Source organism: Schistocerca piceifrons, chromosome 2 (genome assembly GCF_021461385.2).
Source record: "Schistocerca piceifrons isolate TAMUIC-IGC-003096 chromosome 2, iqSchPice1.1, whole genome shotgun sequence".
Lineage (NCBI taxonomy): Eukaryota > Metazoa > Arthropoda > Insecta > Orthoptera > Acrididae > Schistocerca > Schistocerca piceifrons.
In genome coordinates, this window is record NC_060139.1 from 546,423,578 (window position 1) to 546,436,727 (window position 13,150).

Sequence of the window (13,150 nt, forward strand, 5' to 3'; positions counted from 1 at the left end):
AAAGAGCCCTTATTGTAACTTTTAGAGACAGGAAACCTAAAAAATATCACACTGGCCAGAAACACTGTGTGCCATTCTTTAAATTAATTTTTTTTAAATTCATTTGACTTTAATAACTGATGTTTCTTTTCTACAGAAATTATAAACGACCAACGTATATTAAAGCCCCAAAATTAAAATTTTATGATATTTATTAACTGTTAAACAATACTCATCGGTCAGATTGACGTGCACGGTCCTTCTAGTGCTAGGTAGCAAAATTCCTTTACTTCATCTATTTCGTGAACACCAGTTTTGATATTAAGTTTAGCGGAATTCTCTTTTATGCTACTTCTCATTACTTTCGTCTTTCTTCGATTTATCCTCAGTCCATAGTCTGTACTCATTAGTCTGTTCATTCCATTCAACATATCCTGTAATTCTTCTTTACTTTCACTAAGGATAGCAATGTCATCAGCGAATCTTATTTTTGATATCCTTTCACCTCGAATTTTAGTCCCATTCTTGAACCTTTCTTTTACTTGTGTCATTGCTTTTTCGACTTATAGATTGAACAGTAGGGGCGAAACTCTACATCCCTGTCTTACAACCTTTGTAAAAACAGCACTTAGTTCAGGGTTTTTCACTCTTTTTGCTCCCTCTTGGTTCTTGTACACATTGTATATTACCCGTCTTTCCCTGTAGCTTACCCCTACTTTTCAGAATTTCGAACCTCTTGCACCATTTGACATGGTCACATACTTTTTCTAGGTAGACAAATCATATGAACGAATCTTGATTTTTCTTTAGTCCTGCTTCCATTATCAACCGCAAAGTCAGAACTGCCTCTATGGCGTCTTTTCCTTTTATAAACAATAAATACAGAAAATTTGTAAACGATTATGGTTTGGACTTAACAAATAATATAATCTTTGTATGTAAAAATTCAGATTGCCCATGTTTGCACTCGCAAATCTAGGAAAATTAGACGGTTGATTGATTTTATATTGTGCCTGGTATAGAAGTTTTCCGATCACGCCGTTGCGAACGCAAATTCAAGCGGCGCGCTAGTATAGTTGGTGTCAGTTGTCCTCATGGCCTAGATGATAGCGCACAAGACTTCTCAGTTTGGACTTGGGCTTGATCCATGTGAAACTTTTGTATCCCTCCCTTGTTCGGTTTTAGGAAGTTAAACGAAGAACACGTTTGGCGACAACATCTATAGCGGGATGCTTGAATTTGCGCGCGAAACGCCTTATTGCCTAACTTCATTGCTAAGTAACTCGGAAACAGTTATCTCTCAGCACAACTTATCTTGCAGAAACACAGTTTTCTTCTGCCACGTATTGTTGTGTTATAGTCGAAAGACAGATCAGCAGTATATTACGGATTTTGCATCTGACTGCTGTTCTTCTTTACATTTGAATATTCAACGGTAGCTGCCCACCACCGTTACCCTATGGACTCCAATTCAGATAAATATATATTTATGCACTAAACTGGCAAAAATGTAACTGTTTACAAATTAAAAAATACTAAAAAATGGTTCAAATGGCTCTGAGCACTATGGGACTTAACATCTTAGGTCATCAGTTCCCTAGAACTTAGAACTACTTAAACCTAACTAACCTAAGGACATCACACACATCCATGCCCGAGGCAGGATTCGAACCTGCGCCGACCATAGGAGTCCCGCGGTTCCGGACTGCAGCGCCTAGAACCGCACGGCCACCGCGGCCGGCAAAATACTAAAAGTGTTCTATCCAGAGTTCAGTGTATTAGTTTTCAGTTTACTTAGCAGCTCTGTGTTATAAGAGCTTGTGATTTTCATGTTAACAATTATATAGACGAAGTTACTCAGAAAAAGTTGTGACTGCTACACATTCCAAGGAATTTTACACATTTTCCTACTGTAATGAAGAACATTTTTGGATCTCTTTGACACTTGAGTTTAAAGACAGCTCAAAATACTAGTTTTTGAAGGTTTTTCCCTAGATCTCCTTTCTCTTTCAGGCAATCGGCTCAGTCTACAAAATTTCTTTAATCCGCCACTGTGTGGCACCTTTCGACCCGAATACGAATCCAATGAAGAATCATTGGCATTTGTGGAGGCGCGATGCATGAAGAATTCCAGAGTTCCTACCAGATGGTACAAAAATATGTGTGCCCAAGTGGAATGCATGTCTCCGACACTACTTTACGTATGCCCCCCCCCCCCCCCCCCCCGCCCCCCGTCGGGCCGACCGTTCGCCGGGTGTTGGTCTTTCAATTTGACGCCACTTCGGCGACCTGCAGTCGATGAGGATGATGAGGAGGACAGCACAACACCCAGTCCCTGGGCGGAGAAAATCCCCCGACCCAGCCGGGAATCGAACCCGGGCCCAGAGAACTGATACTCCGTCACGCTGACCGTTCAGCTACTGGGGGCGGACAAACTATAGGTGTAATACTGTAATAACATAGAACTGGAACAGAAGCCTGGCGTTGGCATAAGCAAGTTATGTAATGACTGATACGTGAAAAGTTGTTATGAAATATATGTAAATTTTTTTCTTTCGGATTGTGCTATTTTTTAGCCTTTAAATATCTCCTATACCAAACGTACTCGAGAAATTGTTGCACATGTTCTATTCTTTGCCAGGCCCTGCAGCTGTTCCTCCTTACCGCTTTTTAATTTCTGTTTGTTGTATGAGATGTTTTATTACTAGAATCTTTTCATATCGCACTTTATCTGCTCACCCAGTTTTCAGCATTCTTCTATAGCAGTGCGTTTCAAATACTCCCAAGTTCTTGTTCTCTAGTTTTCCCAGTGCCCACCTCTTACTCCCATGTGTGCGGTTTATTACAGATTTGTTCATTTACTTGTAGAACTGTTTTAATCTTATAACTCATTTGCTTTCTGAGATATGAGCCGATTGCAGAGGGGATACGACGGTGTAGACTTCGAAAAAGAAAACTCTATGAGGTCTGCAATACAGAGTCGTTGTAACACACCCATCTGCTTCTTATGTTCAGGGGTGTCACACCAGAAGAATTTACAGTACCAGCACTTCAGCTTTGAGCACTCATCATCTGATTGAGAATAGAAGCATTTTGAAATAGCTATACTTGAGATTTTTATTGATAGTTTCTCGTCACATAGTTACGCACCTTGTTCCGCTAAACAACTACTTAACAGCAAAGCAACTTTTATACGAATATTTGTACTGGATGCGCTACAGAGAGTAATTCAGACAGACATTAAACTGAGAGCATATCAGGCCAAGACAACAGTCGGCGAAAGAACTCGTGCAGAAGTCCCTCTGACGAGTAGTCCTATTTGTCTCCCGTATATTGTTGCATTGTAGACACAGTCAGGTACTTTCTGCGCTGTCGATACAAATGAATATTCTCTCTTGTATTATATTACTTCTACGGAGATTAAGCTACCTCCCGTTGGGGATGGAATAACTCAGCCTTCCTCCCTCCGGAAACTGAGTCACGCAGTCAATTATTATAATACACAACGTAAGACAGATTCTGAAACATAAACAATTTGGCATTTTCATATACATAATGTTTAGACAGAGCTGAAAGGCACGCTAATTGACAGAAAAAGAAGAAAAACTGCGTTTTTTCAAGGCCTGTAACTTCAGTCTATGATTTTGCGGCGTGACAATCATCAGAAGACCTTGTTTATGAGAAACGAGTCGCGAATACCACTAAACTGTTCGTATTACGCCAGGGATTCACCGTTCTTTATGAACCAGAAGTTTCACTGCCGATTCGGAAATTATATATAAAGATAAAATAAAGTAATCGCAGAAGAGATAAAGGTGAAAATTTTTGTGGTTCTCTCATCATAAACATCACTTTGTGGAGACGACCACTTTTCTCGAAAAGCTTAAAGTTTAGACGAAGGTAGCCATCGTATTTCTTTTCCTCTCTCTTATTCGGGCTTCCAGCTTGCATACAGTGTACTCCCCGTTTCAGAGGCGTCATTTATCACCTGCGTGAAGATGTTTTGCTTCAAAAACGTGCTCATGTTTTCGCCTTCTTACAGTGTAATTAGCGCTATAGCTTCACAGAAATTTCGCCGCATCCTCGTCCCCGACGTAGACTGCAAATTAGTGAGCAATTACGTTAACCGTTTTTAAATGAGCGGTAACGACTGTTCCTGCTAGACTTTGTTAGCAGATAATAAATTCTAAGCTCGTGCAAAATCTGCGTGAGTAGGCATGAAAGGGCTTGTTGCATCTTAAACAGGTCAGAGACAGTGTTTTGTGGCTCACGTTGACTGCGGGACTGCATAATAGATCGATTTGTTATTCATGCACCGATGAACCAATATCGTGGCCTGTATCAGCGGTATCGTTAGTCTGCGACTAAATTACGGCAGTGATCTTGCATTAATGAATACCTACTCAACTCCTCGCTGCATTTAAGGACCGTTTTAAAATCTGTCTGCGTGCTGATGAATGAAGGACGGTGAACGATGTTCACAGCTTGATCTCTGCGTTCACCCTGACTGTTACCGTATTGCAAGACATCACGCGAACTGGACACTGTTGATTAAAAAAGAAGGAAAGAACTAAGATAATTATCAAACTCTGATCCCTTCGACTATAGAAGATCATCTGTACTAAGGAAGAGTATTAAATAAATAAACGTTATAATTCATTCGACATTCGCAGTTTCTACAATACATTTCCTTACTTTAACCGTTTTAACAACAAAAAGATAAAATAATTGATGTCGTATGTCATAATATTACATCAACAGCTTCTGTTTGTAACTAAAATATACTGTGCTGGCGTGGTTTCTCGGACAGCTGTAAAGATAACTGAGAGTAAGAACGGAATTATTTAAATTGGATCTGCATACTTGCAGAGACTTCACGACAAATCGAGAAGATGTTCCCAGGAGAAAAAATTCCACAAGACTGGGAAAAGCGATCGTCTGATAGATTTAGAAGAAATGACTGCACCAACTTTTCTGGAATTACGTTCGTCAGTGTCTGCTACATTTCCAAGTGTATATTGAAAAAGAATGCAGCCACTAGGGGCGGAAATGAGTGGTGCCTAATTGGTTTCATAATCGATCCACAATCGATAATAGCAATATTCTCCGACACTTCACTGAGATGTTGTGGGAACATAATGAATATCTCATGTTGCGTAAGTGTATATTTATCAGCGAAGCGCAATGACGTGCCTTTTGGAAATCAATATTGTTGACAGACTCACTAACCTGATTACACAGTCTCAAATAACAATAAGTTTACGACGAAAGTCGATAATTACGGCGACCTCCGCTGTAATTCAAGGATTCACACGGGCACGATTCAGTCTTGCAGTAGAGTTAATAATTAAAGAAATGTTCAACTAGAACGTCAACAGATACCAAGTCTGATGTGAGATCATCATTCTCACCCACTCATCACATACGTTGAAGATGCTGTCTTACTGTCTAAACCTAGTGAAAACTTTATGTAAATCTGCGAGCGGACGGAAACTGCAGTGCACAGTATCAACGTAATCGTAAATGTGCCAAGAACACAAAAAGGGCGAGCAAGGACAAGAGGTTCATTTAAGCGTACTGGAAGGACAATCCTATAGAATGATCAGAAAATTTAAGTAAGTCGCAACAATTTTAACAGAAAACGCCTGAAGCCATAACGAGATGAACGCATATATCCAAGCCAAAACTCGCTCTTACTATAGAGTCAGTCTTCTAAGTCACATATCTGTACGTTTTTCAAGAGAGTTCAAATTTCAAATGTACAAGGCAGTGAACCAACCAGTGATAGAAATGGACGTAAGACATGGAGAACCCAAAAACAGATTTTCTTGACCTATTTGATTTTGAGCGAAAACTGCCAACAAATATCTTCGGCGCAGAACAAAATGTAGAGACTGGTAGATCAAGTGCAGTCTTGAGAGGGGTAAAAAATACGTAAGCCAAAACTTGCTGAGCCTGAAGAACTGCGATGTCAAGTCAGTCAACTGTCCTCCTGCTTCTCTGCTGAAAATGTCCCATCCGTGCACTGCTGTCATCGCAACTCTAAGTAACAGTCGTAGAAAATTTAATTGCGACCTGGACGATTCTTTTTCTTTTTTAGTCAACAACCTTCCAACTCGCTTGATGCGGCCCGCCACGAATTCCTCTCCTGTGGCAACATCTTCATCTCAGAATAGCACTTGCAACCTACGTCCTCAATTATTTGCTATATGTATTCCAATCTCTGTCTTCCTCTACAGTTTTTGCCCTCTACAGCTCCCCACACTAGTACCATGGAAGTCATTCCCTGACGTCTTAACATACGTTCTGTCATCCTGTCCCTTCTTCTTGTCAGTGTTTCCCACATATTCCTTTCCTCTCCGACTCTGCGTAGAACCTACTCTTTCATTACCATATCTGTCCACCTAATTTTCGACATTCGTCTGTAGCACCGTATCTCAAATGCTTCGATTCTCTACTGTTCCGGTTTTTCCACGGTCCATATTTCGCTACCGTACAATGTTGTGCTCCAAACGTACATTAGCAAAAACTTCTTCCTCAAAGTTAGACTTCTCTTGGACAGGAATGCACTTTTTTCCGGTGCTAGCCTACTTTTTACGTCCTCCTTGCTCCGCGTGTCAATTGTTATTTTGTTGCCTAGGCAGTAGAATTCCTTAACTTCATCTACTTCTTGACCATCTATCCTGATGTTAAGTTTCATGCTGTTCTCATTTCTGCTAATTCTCATTACATTAGTCTTTCTTCGATTTACTCTCAATCCATATTCTGTACTCATCAGACTGTTGATTCCATTCAGCAGATCATGTAATTCTTCTTCACTTAGGCTATCATTGTCATCAGCGAATCGTATCATTGATATCCTTTTACCTTGAATTTTAATTCCACTGCTGAATCTTTCTTTTATTTCCATCATTGCTTCTTCGATGTACAGGTTGAACAGCAGGGGCGAAAGACTACATCCCTGTCTTACACACTTTTTAATCCGAGCACTTCGTTCTTGGTAGTGCACTCTTATTATTCGCTCTTGGCTCTTGTACATAATGCATATTACGCGTCTCTCCCTACAGCTTACATCTATTTTCCTCAGAATTTCGAACATCTTGCAACGTTTACATAGTCGAACGCTTTTGACTGGTCGACAAATCCTATGAACGGGTCTTGATTTTTTTAGTCTTGCTTCCGCAACGTCAGAATTGCCTCTCTGGTGCCTTTACCTTTCCTAAATCCAAACTGATCGTCATCTAAGATATCCTCAATTTTCTTTTCCGTTTTTCTGTCGATTATTCTTATCACCAACTTGGATGCATGAGTTGTTAAGATGATTGTGCGATAATTCTCGCATTTGTCAGCTCTTGCAGTCTTCGGAATCGTGTGGATGATATTTTTCCAAAAGTCGGATGGTATGTCGCCAGGCATTCTACTCACCAAAGTGAATAGTCGTTTTATTGCCACTTCCCCCAATGATTTTAAAAATTCTGATGGAGTGTTATCTATCTCTTGTGCCTTACTTGATCTTAAGTTCTCCAAAGCTCTCTTAAACTCTGATTCTGATCCTGGATCCCCTACCTCTTCTAAATCGACTCCTGTTTATTCCTATATCACATAAAACAAATCTTCCCCCTCATAGAGGCCTTCAATGTACTCTTTCCGCCTACCCGCTCTGTCCTCTGCATTTAACAATGGAATTTCGTTTGCGCTCTTAATATTAGCACGCTTGCTTTTAATTTCACCAAAGGCTCTTTTGACTTTCCTATATGCTAAGCCATTCCTTCCGACTATCATTTCTCTTTCGATTTCTTCACATTTTTTATGCAATCATTTCGTCTTAGCTTCCCTGCACTTTCTGTTTATTTCATTCCTCAGCGACTTGTATTTTTGTATTTCTGAATTTCTCTGAACGTTTTTGTACTTCCTTCTTTCATCGATCAGCTGAAGTATTTCTTTCGTTAACCTCCTTTGTGCCTATGTTTTTCTTTCCAGCTTCTGTGATGGCCCTTTTTAGAGATGTCCATTCCTCTTGAACTATATTGCCTACCAAGCTATTGCTTATTGCTGTGTTTATAGCCTCAGAGAAGTTGAAGCGTATCTCGTCATTCCTTAATATTTCTGCATCCCATTTCCTCGCGTACTGATTCTTTTTCACCAATCTCTTAAACTTCAGCCTACTCTTCATCACCGCTACATGGTGAACTGAGTCTATATCTGCTCCTGGGTACGCCTTACAATCCAGTATTTGATTTCGGAATCTTTGTCTGACCACGATGTAATCTAACTGAAATATTCCCGTATCACCCGGCCTTTATCACGTGTACCTCCCCCTCTTGTGATTCTTGAACAGAGTATTCGTTTTTACTTGCTGAAATTTATTACAGAATTCAATTAGTCTTTCTCCTCTCTCATTCCCTGCCCCAAACCCATATTCTCCTGTAACCTTTTCTTATATTCCTTCCCCTACAACCCGAGGTCTTTTCTTTCCTTTTTTTATCATATTAAAGCTAATTTTTCAGGCACTGCCGTAAGAAATTAAGACAAAATAGAAAGAACGTTATTTTAACTCACGACCTTTGCGAGAAAGGCAAAAACCATTAAAATTTTAGCCAGTAATTGTCACAAGTGGTATATCGGATTATGTTCTGTCATCCCTGTATATATACATCACGCTATTTACTGTTCACAATATTGACTTATTCAGAAGAAACTGCGACAATTAGTGAACACTAGACGTAAAAACGATTTTCACTTGGATAGCGCTTCTTTAAGCATCGTGTGCACTACAGAAGGCTTCATAATCAATAAGCTCCCAGCATAGCTGAAAAAATTGAGTGATAAAAGCCAATTCTTCAAATCTAACTTGAAACAACTTCTTGTATTCCGTGTAGTTCCTAGCAGTAGTTAAGAGCCTTTCTCTGTAATGTTTTATTTATATGTGTACTCTCTCACAATGTTTTTGTATTTTCTTAATTCGTTAGTTTCTGTTGCTTATACATTTTGTAATCAATATTCTCTAAATTATGTGCTGAACTCGTGCCGAGAGGAAGTATCTTTGACTCTCAAGGTCCAGAAACTCTGATAAATAAGTAAGGATACGTGACATTTATGCCAGAAAAGAAGAGAGGTGAATGTTACGTGGATAAATACATCCGCATTCAGGACTGAATAAAGTGAAAAGTTCCTTTTCTACATTCTTCTACACTCGAGAAATGCAACACAGAAAATACATCATCAATGTGAACATGATGCGACAGGCTCTCTAAAAAGCTCGTTACCCGGGAAAGAAATTCCGTAACGGAGGTTGTCGCTCTTTCCAGAACTGGTTGACAGGTGTTGGAGGGTGGGCGTGGCCGTGGCCGGCCAGTGGCACGCGGCGACGTGGGAGGCCAGCGGCCAGAGCGGCAGACTGAAGACGAACGAACAGGCGCATCCGTCTCAGTCGCGGCGGAAGGTCAGCCAGCAATGGGACGTGCAGGAGCCGCGCCTCGCCGCACAACGCCCCCATGTGTGCGCCACGTCACACGCCCCCACCAGCTGTTAATCACGTCCCACGGAGGAGTCATCGCAGCAGCCTTTCGAGGCCTTGCGTGCGTTCAGCTTACGAAACTTGGGAATGCAAATGAGCTGTGAGTTCATTCCCTACCAACACACACACACATACACGTCTTGTTTCAAATAAGAATGTGCCAGAAGTAAATTAAACATAGTTCCGATTCCCACTGTTCTGAAAAAGCTTTTCGGTATGATTACCATTGACTGTAAGGTAAATGCCGGAAGTGGTGATACTCTCTCATTTATCTTCATTTCGGACCCACCTCTTCTTCCCGCGATCAGCTCGCTCGGTACTTGCGCGCAAAACACCGCGACTGTGTTATGGGCCGAATGTCTAGCAGCCCACTGTACTCCCTGGAGTAGAGAATGAAAAGTGTAAAGACGAAAATGTCAACTGGGAGCCAGCAGTGTGAGACATAATTCTATTTAACTCGCCGTGTCTGTCGAAAAACAGAGATGAACTGCGACAAATCGATCTATTCCAAATCGACAGCTGCAAATGAAAACTGTTTTGTTCGTCGTGAACTAAATTCTATGTAGTAAAAGTTGGTTCTGATTTAACAAGCTTACACTTTCGGACACTGTACTAAATTATTCGAAATTATCCGTCCCTTTTCGTATCAATATTTTTACTCGTATTTCTTTTATCGCTTTCTCATGGATACAGTTTTCATATAATTATCCGCAGCCTTACTAACTTGTATTAGGAGTCACAAACCTTTTATTCGCTGTGACATGTGGGAGATAGCTCCCGTCACGCTGGTATGAGAACTCGGTGAACATTTTTAAGAAAATTCCTTTTAAGCAATTGACGTTTGCCAATCGAAGCAGCAGGTCAAAATACCTTTTAACACTTTCCACCTGTGTCATCCCGGTTCAATCAAAACCGTACACACACTACTTGCATGGAACCGGAACCGTCGATTTTGAAGGAGCTGCAGCGTTATTTCGATGCACTGAACTATCTCTATTATTAGCCATCTACGGAGTTTAAATATACGCAATACGATACTCAGTTTGAAACATTTCAACACAAGTTGAATTCTGACGCCATGGGAATGATATCATTAGCCCACAGAACAAACGCAGCAGTCTCAGCTGGAGAGTGTTGGTTTCTAGCAGTGGTACTTGCATGAGAGGTGATTGTGTTCAGAACGACAGACGTCCGTACGATTACAAAAGGGCGCTGCGTTGTCTTTGTCTACGGTGAACGTGGCAGTACTGACTCAGATACCTCATTTCTGCAGTGCATCTACCTGTTGTTAAATCGTAGAACAGAAATAAAGATTATTCAAAGTGCCTGTTTTTCGTTTGTAAAAAGTAAAGATCATCTCAAACATTCGTATGAAGGCGTGGACTTGCGTTATGCACAAGTAACGACAACAACCAAAGTACACTCTAAGACAATTCGGAAGATGTGATCTACAAATATAGATTAACAATTTATTACAATTTCGGAAAAATGCGTGATTTATTCAAGAGAAAGAGCTTCACGAATTATGCAAGACAGTAACGTGTTGTCTTTGATCCACAGAGTTGTTGGACGTCTTGCTGAGGGATACCGGGCCAAATCATGTTCAATTGAGGCTCTGGACCGTCAAAATCCCGAGCTGGTTGGAGATCCCTTCTCATAATGCCCCAAGCGCTCTCAATGACGGAGAGATCCGGCCTCCCTGCTGGCCAATATAGGTTTTAGCAAGCACGAAGATAAGCAGTAGAAGCTCCCGCCACGTGCGGGCGGGCATTATCTTGCCAGGATGGCCTGTCATGAAGATTTTTGTCGATGTACTGCTGCACAACCAGAGGGGCCCTGCTATGGAAAGAAATGTCACTCGTGGTTGTTGGGCCGTGTGATGGGCGACAGCCACCGGTGTCCGACGCAACTCCAGACACGTCTTTTCTGGTCATCGCGCTTCATTTCTAAGCGGGAATCATCACTGAAGACATTTCTACTCCACTCAGTGAGATGGGCGCCGAAAACCTAGACCTCTTAGCAACAAAAAATGACGAGTAAATAGGGACTATCATGACGGGTACAGGGATTAGTGACCTCAATGTCGTTGGAGCGAGACTCAATACCGTAACATCCAGACCAATCAAAAACAAACGCAAAGTCTGTTTATTTAAAAGGCAGATAAAAATTCATTTGTCGCCTCTCTAACAGACAGTCTCCAATTCTCCCGATCCGACTATGCAAGTGCAGACCATATGTGGTTTGTACTCAAAGAAATAACATCGACACAATTGAGAGAAACACACCAAATGAATTAACAAGAGATGGTACTAATCTCCGATGGCACAATATGGGTCAGAACACTGTTACAGAAGAAACGATAAAAGCATGCAAAATTTAAAAGAACGAAGTTTTACAGAACCTCGAAATTTAGTGCTATCTTCAGTGACCAACGCTTTCAATAGCCTCTACAACGGAACTCTGTCTCGACAACTAGCAGAATACCGAAAGAGATTTTATATGAAAATCGGTGACCATGTAGATCTTTTACAGTGAAATGATAGTTAAATCTAGGCCCTAAGCCGTCGACAGGCGTTGATATACATCAACGGGGACAGTTGAAAATATGTGCCTCAACAGGGACTCGAACCCTGGATCTCCTGCTTACAAAGCAGACGCTCTATCAATCTGAGCCACCAAGGGCACAGAGGATAATGCGACTGCAGGGATTCATCCCTTGCACGCTCCCCGTGAGACCCATATTCCCAACTTAATGTCCACACACTACATTCGTAGTGTGCCCCTACCCATTACACTCATTACTGGCGGCAGACAGTCTTACCGAGTCTCGTAAGAGTTCGGGCAATGGGTGTGCATTCAGCACAAAAGAAGGTCAATCCGAAAGAAGAGAAACCATCTTCATATAGTTAAGGCTAACTGGCCATTGATTTCCTTCTTCTGTGCTGGATGCACACGCATTGCCCGAACTCTTACGAGACTCGGTAAGACTGTCTGCCGCCAGTAATGAGTGTAATAGGTAGGGGCACACTACGAATGTAGTGTGTGGACATTAAGTTGGGAATATGGGTCTCACGGGGAGCGTGCAAGGGATGAATCCCTGCAGTCGCATTATCCTCTGTGCAGTCGCATTATCTTGGTGGCTCAGATTGACAGAGCGTCTACCCTGTAAGCAGGATATGCCGGGCTCGAGTACCTGTTGAGGCACGCATTTTCAACTGTCCCCGTTGATGTATATCAACGCCTGTCGACAGCTAGGGTCTTGATTTAATTATAATTTCATTCAAAGAGATTTTGGTCATATATAAAGCACCCAGAAACAAGACGCTGTCAATACCATCACTGCGCGATAGCAATTTTAATGTCACTGATGACAGTGACACTGAGGCAAAGTTACTAAACACGGTTTTCCGACACTTCTTCATCGAAGAAAATTAAGTATATAATACTAATACGAATTTGGAACAACTTTTAACATGAGTAACTTAGAAGTAGATATCCTCGATGTAGCGGAGCAGCTTAAAACACTTAATAAAGGCAAACTCTTCGGTCCACGTTGGATACCAGTCAGGTTCCGTGCAGTGTGTGCTGCTACAATAGCTTCATACTAAGCAATCATATACAATCATACACTCGACGACAGATCCGTACCTAAAG

General features: G+C 41.3%; 1 non-coding gene across 1 annotated transcript; it reads right to left on the bottom strand.

Moving 5' to 3' along the window:
* Positions 1 to 12,104: 12,104 nt before the first annotated feature.
* On the bottom strand, positions 12,105 to 12,179 carry Trnat-ugu. The gene has a single exon. It is a non-coding gene; the product is annotated as a tRNA-Thr (tRNA).
* Positions 12,180 to 13,150: the final 971 nt, after the last annotated feature.